The sequence below is a fragment of the Scatophagus argus genome, chromosome 21 (assembly GCF_020382885.2).
Source record: "Scatophagus argus isolate fScaArg1 chromosome 21, fScaArg1.pri, whole genome shotgun sequence".
Lineage (NCBI taxonomy): Eukaryota > Metazoa > Chordata > Actinopteri > Scatophagidae > Scatophagus > Scatophagus argus.
The window spans coordinates 782,577-794,620 of record NC_058513.1 but is presented as its reverse complement, the minus strand read 5'-3'; the positions used below and the strand labels follow the sequence as shown (position 1 = coordinate 794,620).

The 12,044-nt window shown below is 40.0% G+C and overlaps 1 long non-coding RNA gene across 2 annotated transcripts; it reads right to left on the bottom strand.

The window, feature by feature from the left end:
• Positions 1-1,656: 1,656 nt before the first annotated feature.
• Positions 1,657-2,705, bottom strand: LOC124052782. 2 transcript variants are annotated; one of them, XR_006842057.1, is made up of 3 exons: positions 2,572-2,705; positions 2,338-2,441; positions 1,657-2,218 (listed from the first exon to the last, which is right to left on the bottom strand). It is a non-coding gene; the product is annotated as an uncharacterized LOC124052782 (long non-coding RNA). The 2 variants fall into 2 exon arrangements; XR_006842056.1 differs by lacking the exon at positions 2,572-2,705 and adding an exon at positions 2,515-2,569.
• Positions 2,706-12,044: the final 9,339 nt, after the last annotated feature.

Here is a 12,044-nt window from a genome sequence, read left to right as displayed (position 1 = left end):
TCAAGGGCACCTCCGCGGTTACTAATGGAGGGGAGAGCATTGATTAATCCCCCCCCCTCATTCAAGTATTTTCCTGCTGGTCTGGGAGGAATCAAACCAGCAATCCTCTGGTCACAAGCCGCTTCTCTTGCACATTGTCAGCCCTCTGGCTACTGAGGTGGTTTGTCTTCCAGAAAAGTTGTCGTCCCCTCAAGGTAAATGGCAGCGCCCAGTGGTGAACTGCGGCCAGTTTTCTGGCAGGTGGATACTCCAGATCCTCCTGCTGGTCTGCCTCTCCTCCACACACCTTCTGAGCCTCCAGCATCACCATCTGTTTGGCCTCTGTAGCAATGTTGATGTTTGAGCAAGAACATCTTTTTATCAAAAACAGAAATGATATTTTAACAGAATGGCTTGTCTGAAATTTTCATTGGAAGTGTCTGCCCTCAAATTGCACAAAGTAAATTTATTGTGTAAATAATTTTAAAAAAAGTTGTTGTTTTCATGGTTTTAACGACAAAGTTTTGTTTTCATCATACTTTCCTTCTGACATGCTCAGAAAGACAGATACAGACAGACAACACACTTACACACACACACACACACACAGTCGTGTCGCCATCACTTTTGCTAACATTACACAGGCTTATATTAATTTCCTGGAGGTTTAAATACCACCTAACCATAACAATAAATATTACCTGCTTAATCCTAACCCTTACCCTTACAAACCTAACCCTGTGTAATATGTAATGATATAGGTTGTGGGGACTTGAGTTCCAGGTCTTGACAATGTGACAGAAATAGATTTTTGTCCCCACAACTACAGGAACACGCGTCCAAACACACACACACACACACACACACACACACACACACACGCATACACACACTTTACCAGAGATCAATTGCAACTGTTTGCAATAGAGTGGATTTTTCTTTTGTCAGTGAGGTGTTTCTTGACAGCTGGAGTTAAGGTTCCCTTCATTGTTTTGATGTCACGGTCCTCATCTGTTTCTTTGCTCAAAAATCTCAGAAGCAGGGTCACAGCAGGAACTGCATCTGGTACAAGACAATCACAGGAGCTCACTTTTCAGCTTCACTTCTCAAACAAAGCCAGGGGCCTTTTCCTGAATGTCTACTGGTGAATGGTGGACTTTTTTGGGGATCTCATATTGAGACCCAGATATTTTCAGAGCCTGCTTTGGCTCAGTGAGGCTGTGGCATGTAGCACATGCTGTTTCAACTGGTCTGCACGTCTTGCTGGACTTTTTGTGGCATGGTTGAGCTGCACCTGAATGTCTTTCAGATAGAATGTCTAAGACGACTGCCACTGCATCAGCTACAGTTTTCTGGGCCAAAAGACCCTCGTTGACAACCAGCCTGAGCGTGTGAGTGGCATACAGCAAGTTAAGGAGTCTGGCATCGCTCATTGCTTTGATCAAGTTTTTGTGCTGGAGAACAACATGAACAGAAGTTTTCGGGGTGCCTTGCATTTGCAGCATATCATCAACTGCACCTACTACGCTAGGACGAGTGTGCAAACCCGGAAGCTGTTTTGCTTGTGTGACCGGGGCAGCTCTACACCCCTGACAATATGACAACGCCACTCTGGGAATTTCACCCAGAGAATACACACAGGTTCTTTGATTTGAGAAAAAGGAGCAGAGAGGTGGATTTCCAGTTTCACAACAATGTTCAAGTTTTATTTAAACAGAATTTACCGCATCACATGCCGACTTGGCTTAAAATCCCACTACTAAAAACATACTCTCAAAAAAGGTATGACTGTACTGGAGCATTTTACCAGCAGGAGGGGTGGTGTCAGGGAGACCAACAGGAAGTGGGGGGGGGTGACACCCACACACACACGCACACACACTGCAAAGCAGAAAGACAGGTTAGAGCACAACAAAATATTAAGCATGCAGGTAAACTCAAGGAGTAGGGGGGGGACCCTCCACCTAGTGAGCCACCACCCGTAAGCCTCTGACCAACCCACCTATGCTGGTATCAAAAGGACTCCAAAATAAAGTGCAAGCTCAAGGTTGGTTTACCAAAAAGAATAACAAAACTTAACCCAACTGGGGAGAAAAAAACCTAATGACTACAATAACTTATAAAAAAATAGCTAATCAACAAAGTTGATAAATACACCAAACATATTTGACAAATGGGCAAAAACAGCAGTGCCTAGAGCTCAGCTACTGCACCAGGAGCCGACATCACTTCCCCGTTCCTAATATGAAAAACATGCATCATATACAAGATGTTAAGATAATGTGACTACTGGGTATCTAAGTAACATATCCAACCAAAAAAACAAGAATTTACTCAAAATGCCAAGAGCAGGCATACCCGGGAACTCCACATGATACAGCCACACATACACACATGATGAGCACTGCACCAAACGGAGAGGGGAGCACGGTGACCAGCAGCTTAAGTGCTCCGTCCTGCACCTGTACAGATATAAAGGAAGTGCTAAGTACATATACCAAAACTATTTTCAACCAAAACAACAGAGAAACATACCTCAACTAGACGCCGTTCCTGGCAGTATAGGATCCGGAAAGAATGAGGGGAACCTACCACTGGCTGTCTGCAGCTACATTTAAAGGTGACCAGGAAGTGATCTAACCTCGGCTGTTATGAATCGGTGCTGATTAGAGGGGCGTAACCAAGCTGCCAGTGGGAGGGGAAGGAGCTCTACCTATCACACTTGTGCAATGACTTTCCGGGGAGCAAAATCCTCATCAGTCCAGTTAAACTGATGAGAGACAATTGACCGGGACCGCTAGTCCAAATATCAGCACTGAAGCTGAAGGGCAAAATATCCTACACCAGACTGCTGATGTGATGTGGCTCCAGTACACACGAATACAACTGACAACCAGGGTCATCAAAAGCAACGTACTGGGTAAAAACTTAGGTTATTTGGCTAGTCACTAGATGCGTTCCTCTAGCTTCTCCAGCTAGCTTTTCCCACTGTTTAGCATTAGCAAACTCCTTGAGCTGTGTGTTGTGTTTGTTCTTTAGATCCATCCATCCATTTTCTATACCGCTTATCCGTCAGGGTCACGGGGGGAGCTGGAGCCTATCCCAGCTGACTACGGGCGAGAGGCGGGGTTCACCCTGGACTGGTCGCCAGTCAATCGCAGGGCTGACACACAAAGACAGACAACCACACACTCTCACACTCACACCTAGGGGCAATTTAGAGTAGCCAGTTAACCTAATGTGCGTGTTTTTGGGATTGTGGGAGGAAGCTACTTTTCACCCCTCCTCTTAACAATTTGGGAGAACATGACAACTTTATTTTTGTCATCATCACTTATGCACCTCCTCTGGTCAACTGACAAGATGTTAAGGCTACACAGATGTGGTATTGGGTGCAGCTGTGTCTGTGTAGCACAATATGGAATCTGATACCTGAACAAGGGACCAGTATCACTACATATACATACACTACATATACTGTTATGCTGCTTCATTTTCAGAGGCTTGGTGTTGGTGTTCAAGCTGGATCACAGCCTTATTGTCATGACATACTGGGACACTTGAATAGAATGTTACCAGAATGTTACTGTACAAATACACACATACATATTAATCATCCTGGACATTTTATAATTGTGCTAAGATTATCTCTCTCTGCCCCACATCTTTTGTTCTGAACATTGCTCTGCACCCCCACCCTATCCCTCAACATTCCTTCATCTATTATAGCCCTTTCCTGTCTCTGTGGTCATCACCGTTTTCACAGCCCTTTTCCGGAAACCAAACAAATTAACACTACATTGTTCTGGCCAGTCACATTATAGCTGGAAACATCAGCACAGCAATAGTTTCCTGAAACTACGCATTAATAAGCAAAGCACAGTGATAATGATGTGTGTGTGTGTGTGTGTGAGAGAGAGAGAGAGAGACAGCGAGAGAGAGACAGAGAGAGAGAGAGAGAGAGATTGTGTGTGTGTGTGTGTGTGTGTGTGTGCACATGTGTGTCTGTGAGGACTTTAAACTCAATTCTCTCTCTCTCTTCCATCCACCCTCCCATCCTCTCTCTCCCACCCTCTCTCTCTCTCTCTCTTCCTTTGAATTCCCCACCCTGTCTCTGGCTTTTCACTCTCTGCAGCTAATCACACATCAGTATTCTAAATTAATAGACAAGACAACTTTATTTGTATAGCCCATTTTTACAAGCAGTTTGTCTCAAAGGGCTTAACATAACATCAGCAACATCCTCTGCCCTTCGACCCTCACATCGACTAAGGAAAAACTCCCAGAAAAACCTTTAACAGGAAAAAATGGAAGAAACCTCAGGGTGAGCAACAGAGGAGGGATCCCTCACCCAGGACGGGCAGACGTGCAATGGATGTTGTACAGGCAGGAAAGCAGTTAACAACATGAGAACAACATTACTAAAAAGACAAGTAAAACAAAATCTCAACTGTTTAGTTTCACTTTTGCTACCACCTCAATATGATTTTAACATTTCACAAGACTGAAATTATAATAATGAAATTATAATGAACTGCTGTAACATTCATGTATTTTTTATGTGCTGTTGAAAATCACTATCCTATCAGTTCAATTCAGTTTAATCAAATACTTTGTCCTACAGGCAAGTAAATGAAATAACAGCAACTGTATCTCTGTATCAAAAGATCAGAAGAGAAGAAGATTTTTAATTGGTCCAGTATAACTCTGACTTTAGGATCCGTTGAGCAGTGGTGTCTCGGCTAATGATTGTCAGTTCAGTAGTCCGTGCTTGTTATGGTGTGGTGCTCGTAATAGTTTTATTTACAAGAGCAGAGGCACCAGATCACGATATGCTCACACTGGTAATTTCTGAAAGCAATGACAAACAGCTTTTTTTGTTTTGTATGTTGGAGGACTTGGTGGTTTGTGACTAAACTAAGGTAATCCACAATATTTGACCATCCATCAGCATTTTTCAACAATTACATTCTATTTTAAAAATGGAGAAATCCATTGGGTCCACTCATCTCCTCATGCATGACTATCTCAAGTTTCGGAACTGGGCTGTCTTCGGTTTGCTCATGTTGAAGTACCTGCTCATACACTGGCTGAGATGTTTCTGTCATAGCTCACTACCTGGCTATGTGGTAACTCTGGATGTCATTGGACTGGAGTGGTAAGATAAAAACATATATTAAAACCGAAAGGAATCAGGTATGTGGGTAAAAGTCCAAAAACTATCTTGGGTTGAAGTCTCAGAAAAAAGCTTAAATACAATTGTATATATTGTATATATACAGGAAATGTGGTGATGAGGCCCCAGATGGCCAAACTGGGAATAGTGCAGAGGGCTGTGGTGAACAGGTGATGTGGAGTGGTTGAAATACACTGGAGACAACTGCTGGATATGAAAAGAATGACAGGCTCTGCAATGACTTCCTCCTTTAAATTGGCAAAACAGTAACTCAGTTTGTGCTGAGAAAAAAGGATGCTGTGCATGTAAGAGTTCTATTACGGTGCTAAACAAAGATGAAAATGACACATCACATTGCCAGTGTTGATACAACCTCAGTCTTTGGTTACATTTTTTGCAGTTTGACTGCGTGATCACAATGTCACAAATACTTTTTAACTATTTTTTTCTAATTCTTTGTTTATCTTGTAGTTGCCAGCATGTCCAACCCTGAGATATATGCTGTGTGCAAAGCTGTGGAGATTAGGAGGCGTTATGACAGTCTAGCCTGACCAATGAACCTGTAACTGTTGTATATTGTTTTAAATTCTGTTCGTAGTTTAACAACTAAAACTCCAGCATGTCACTCAAAAAGTTATCTCTTCACAGTGGTGGAAGAAGTAAGAGTCCTGCATTCAGAATTTTGCTTGCAGAACAGAAGCATTAGTATCAAACGTAACAAAAGTAAAAGCACTCATTTATTATAATGGTATATTATATTTGTAATTGTTGCATTACTGTGATCATGACAGCAATATTGCTAGGTGATACATGGGTGTCACAGACTAAGCTGGTATATCTCAGGTCTCAGGTGTTTTTTGTGTTTTGTTCTTTTTTATTTACAAATGATGCAAAAAAAAAAAAAAAAATACATGACAATAATGCTGGGTCCATAAAGGAGGTGAACATAACAGAACTACACTCAAGCACTAACAGATTAGAACTATTTAAGTATTATAAGTACTAATAAGTACTGTCCATTTAATAATAATTCTAACAATAATAATAACACTCATTTTATTTGTTGATTTTTTTATTATTAATTTGAATATGCAAAATAACTATAATAAATTAAGTTATCACATAAATTGTAGTGGAGTAAATTATATAATGTAGCATAACATGGAAAAATTTGAGTAAAGTACATCAAAATAATACTTAAATAAAGGACTTTAGCGAACATACTAACATACTAGTGGAGTAAATTATATAATGCAGCATAACGTGGAAAAATTTGAGTGAAGTACATCAAAATAATATTTAAATAAAGGACTTTAGTAAACATACTTCCACCACTGCATACTTCCTGCACTTGTCTCGACCAGTGGAGGAGCAGTAGGCGGCTCTCTAACATAGCAGTTAAATGTGTGTCTGGTTAATCTCGGGGTAAAATAAAACATTTCACGGCTATCCGCACATGTCAGTGGAAAGAATAGCATCCTCAAACCTTATCTTTCATTGATCTGGGATTAACGCGTCATCACTGAATCCAAACACACAAGCACACATGCAAAACCTGCCCGACACATTGCTGTGGACTGAGGTAGTTTTACAACGGGGCCCACTGTTTACACAGGCAGTAAAAATCAGTGGCATGGTATGGCAACAACAGCACAAGCACGTCATAAAATGACCGGCAGCAGATCGATGAAAGATAATAACCGGATCATTTAGCTCTGTTTCTCTTGATGAGTGGCTGATAGGAGCATGAATATAAAAACATTATCGAGATATGCACTGACAATGCATTTCAAACAGGTATGAATTACATTTAAAGTGCAGCACTAATGTTGCATCACTATGTTCCCTGGTATCTAAGCTTCCTTGAGACTTACCTACCTATTTACCATACCTTGTTACATAAACATAATGGTCATTTTTTTAACATCCACACCAGATAATTCTACATCTACATGAATTTATGCCCAATACCTATGCTGATGTGCCCTTGAGCAAGGCACTTAACCCCCAATATGCTCCCCGGGCGCTTGATGCTGCCCACTGCTCCTGTGTGTGTTTCACTGCATGTAATTTGCCGGGTGTTGCATGTGTGTGTTCAGCTAAGGATGGGTCAAATGCAGAAGACGAATTCAATATATATACTGTCAATAAAGCTGATTCTTCTTCTTCTTCTTAGTGCCAACGCACACATCTGACCTTCATGTAGGAGACCTGATGTCATGTCTTGGTCAGACCTAAAATAGACAGTGGCTTTTTCTAATTTAGTTGGCTGGTTGATTGGTTGAACTACAACTGCAGTCTTTCCCTATAATGTAGTTTCCATACACAGATATTCCAAAAGAGAGGTAAAAGGAATGTTATTTTTGAATGTAATATGGGGGCTTGGAGAATTGTCCAATTTCTAACATTTCTGTCTGACAACAAATCAAGGTGTGGGGACCTGCCAGTACTCTTGCCATATTTCCTGGTGTTCTCCTCTGCTTTCCCCTCCATAGTGTAGTGGTCCATTCTTGTCTGTCTGTCTTGTCTGTTCAGCATTTCATCTTCTCCTCCTTCCTGCCTCTCCACCTTGCACACCTGTGGCTCACCTGCTCCGATCAACTCCTTCCCTTAGATGCCAGATAAAGAGACTGGCTCATTTACTCCATCTTCACCAGATTATTTAGTCATAGTTTGTGGTAAACACTTCAAACCAGGTATCACCTTATGGTTTTGCCCTTATTTCCTTGGGGGTTTTTGTGATTCTTGTTTCTTTGTGCTCAGGTCCGTCTCCGGTTCTTTCCCGAACTCACCACACCCAGCTCTTTGTTCTCCCTCATCTCCTTGGATCAGCGCCTCGCTCAGCACCCACCGTCATACCCCAGACCACTCATCTGCCTGACCACACCAATGCATTAGCACCTTTGCATTTTGGACTTAAGAAATTCTTGAACTTTTTTGTGAAACTAACTTTTGATTATTTTTCTTGTGATTCAATTTGCATCATATGATCTTAACTTTATTCTTTGTGTCCTTGTGTGTGTTCTGCTTTGTGACACAAGACACATCTAATTTGTTGGCTTGACTTCAAGAGATAGTTTGTGTGTCTTCACACTGAGTGGTATCAGGGACTCACAGGTAACTATGACATCTCTATGATCTGTGAATGCCTTCAGACTGGCTTTGGTACCACAGGGGAAAGAATGGGATTGGTGTTGCTTGATATCTGAATTGGCAACTCAATACAATCAGATTAGATGTATAGCCATACCTCACTGTGAGAGGAGAGAAGTAAAAACAAACTACTGAGAAGGCAAAGACAGCCTCAATAACAACATCTGTCTTGTGGCTGACAATGGCTACTTTTTCAGATGAGGAAAATGCTGTTCCATGTCAGGATGGAGAGGGGGATTCAAAGGTCTGGAGGTTTTATTTTTTTGTTTTTCTTTTACAAGCTGGGATATGTATCGACTGACATATAGTTCTCTTTCTTAAAGAAGCTGTGTTTGCTGTAGTTGATGGATTACCAATCAGGCAAAGTAAATTAAAGTAAAAAAAAAAAAAAATTCAAAAGAGTCAAAAAATTTGCAGTGTCATGGGGTGGGACCCTGTGTCAGTCTCGTAATAAAAGTAACCAAGTAAAATTAATCTAGTTTAATTACACTTTTTTTATTGTGGTCACATGGTTCATATTCATAAATAATGAGTGTTTAAAGTTAAATGTGCACAAACTATTGACACTCTATTGAAAATAATTAAGACATCAACGATGATGATATGATGAAGCTTCCACAGTCTGCTGTGGAGGCGTCACAGTACACTGCACCGAGACGCACAGAAGCTCTAAGAGGGAAGTGGGCTTGTCAACAGTCAACAAGGGTCCAACAGCACAAGGGCTGACTAACATGTTAATCTTGATATGCCCACTGACAAAGCAGGTTTCATTTCTGGCATTTTTTTTTCCAAATGGGACATCTTAATCTTTAATACTACATGCATTTCAGGTGATTTTGACACATTTGATTTTGAGTTCTTGTCTCTGAATTCAAAGATACACTTTATTTTTAAGAAAAACATTGTGAGAGTATCAGCCTGAGAGTATGTCTTTTACAAACAGTGGTATCGACTTAATGACAAAGCTAAAAACACCTTTCAAACACCTTTCAAAGTTATTTATTCACTTTTTATTTGTTTGCTTTATTGTTCATGAGTCAAATCTATTGATATTTGACCTTGCACACCACATAACATTGTTTATGCATTTATACATTATACATTATATTCAAAACTTATGAAAAATGTGAAGACTGAACTTGAAAATGGCGTGCTATGTAAATAATGATGACTTCTTTTTGGGAATGTGATAGGAATTTAGAAAAAGGCCTTATTAAAATGACTTTTTTAATGTAACAATGGAAAAGTTTCTGTTTTGCAGCAGTCATCAGAAGATATCCTTTTATATTGTTCCTAAAATGTCACTTGTGCCCTAATAGCACCTTAATTGAGTCGGATGTTTGGAACATTTGGCCATAACTATTTATTATCAGTGTGTGTGCTCTGCCAGGGCAGCTTGTTTGAGCAGCTAATCGTTCAGATGGACTCTATCTAAATTGGATGGTGAGGCAGAAAATCCAGTACTCTTTTAACTACCATGTGAATACTTTTAAAACCTCCCTATCTTCCATTTGGATATGGCTTAATTGAAAAGCAAATAGTACACTTGAGTGCACCCATGAATCGGTGAGTGATATCTCCTTAGCTGCCGGAGGAATGAATCTCTCCTGGTGGGCCCCCTCGTCCCCTCTCCTGTTTTCCATTGCTTCAAATGGCCTCCCTCACGCATTATCTATTGGATTATTGTTTTGGGGATTAATGCCTCGATGTGTATCCTTTTCACACACATAGTAAGTGGTTTCTGGGACAACTCCAGGCCTCACTATTGTTGACTCACCAGATGGGACGCTGAACAAAGACAGGCTGATACACTCAATGTTCAAGGTAAATGTGAAGAAGATTTTCCAAAATGGAACCGACTTTATTAAAAAAAAAAGATAAAAATGAAAACTCATAGTGATGGTGATGATGAAAGTTTTTAGAATTTATTACATAGGCGTTTTTGCAAAATTTTTACAGAACAGGTTTCAACAGTACATGTGAACTTTTCACTGGGGATTTCTATTTCTCTCTAGAGACCTATTGAGTTCACAGTTGTGTGACCAGGCTATAAGAGTCACAGTGTCTCTGTAAAAATATATCTTCTGAAAACGTCACTGGAAGTGACCATTTACAGACTGAATTTGCATTCCAAACCTGTGTTGTGTGAAATATATCTCTGTCAATCTCCCTGAAAAAATATTTAACGAGACTAGTGTTTGACATGTATTTAACAAAAAAAAAGTCTCACCAAAATTTTACCATCAGTGCCATCAGAGCAAATAGTCTGGACATAATTCAGTAACACTAAAAAAAATATATATGCGTACCAAAAAGCATCACATAATGGAAATAACAGAGTGAATTATGAATGATGAGACAGCCTCAGTCGAACCTTCAACAGCAAACAATCAACAAACAGCCAACAATCCGTTTTTATGAACTGTTAGAAATAAGTAAACTGTCAGAAGTTTAACGAGCAGTAACAATCCAGATATCTCACACCTGTCCGAGCATAATTAATCATTTCTGGTGAGTATAAAATGGGTAAGCAATGTTTTTTTGTTTGTTTGTTTTTTCTACACTGACTGTAAAAACAGGTTACTATAAAGATTATTATATCCTTTAAACTATTAGTATGCAGTATAGAATTAGAAGAGAGCTCAAGTGTTTTAGTGGCCTAACTCTATCCATACCTTTATTGTAGACTATTTGCCATGATCTTGTGCTTTCTAAGCTCATTATCATCATTCCTATGCGCACATATTGTAGAATACAATAATGTGAGAAATCTAAAAAGTCCTGCCAATCACGTTACACTCGTTTACTGATAAATAGGTGGCAAAAACATGTGAAGATACGCTGCAGTGAGCCAGCAAAGACGGGGTGATAGAAAACTCCAAGTTAGTAAACAGTCAATAATGGAATAATGGAGGATTTTAAATCCTTTACATGATTTTTCTCCCCAAGTATATAGAGAACATTTGTAAAACATCTGCCATGGGCCCTACTGACATGCACATTACTGTTTCCTTTGGAATAGCCTAAACACTAGTTTCACTTCTTTGTTTTGAGCACTGGTGACAGTAGTGTTTCACTTGAAAGTCTGTCCACTCAGCTTTAACTGTCAGACTGAGGACAGCGTTGCTCTGTCTCGTCATGGTTTGTCTTAAAGGAGAAGGAGACCAACTTAACACATAAATGTCAAATTGCTGTTAATTATTATTATTGCCACTCAGCCTGTGAAAGAACATGTAGAAAGTGTATAGTATCTTCTGCTGATGCCACAGCGATGTCATCAGGGTTATTTTAGTTTTTAAATCAAAATATCCGCAGAACAAACTCTTGGTGTGGGGTTTGACAGACACTGGCAGTTACTAGGCAGTGATCTAGCAAAAACATGCTGTTGAGTTTCATTATGGAGAATGTAGGCAACAGGGCATATTGTACTGGTCCCATAGTACAAACTGAAAGTCTGAATATCTCCGCCTCTGCTACCCTGATTTTGTCCTCGCTGTTTATCACCTTGCAATACTACAACATCGGAGAGCCTCTTTAAAGGCCTTCCATACCTACTGAATATATAATTGACATTTATCAGGGTCTCACATACAGGATTGTTTTCTTATGAGATGACGTAAATGTAATGATGAAAAACCTAGATGGATAATGAAATTGTGATCTTGAGGTAGTAGTTAAGAAAGCCAAATAGAGAATGTATTTGTGAAAGCGTGAGAACAAAATTAAGTCTCAGAAT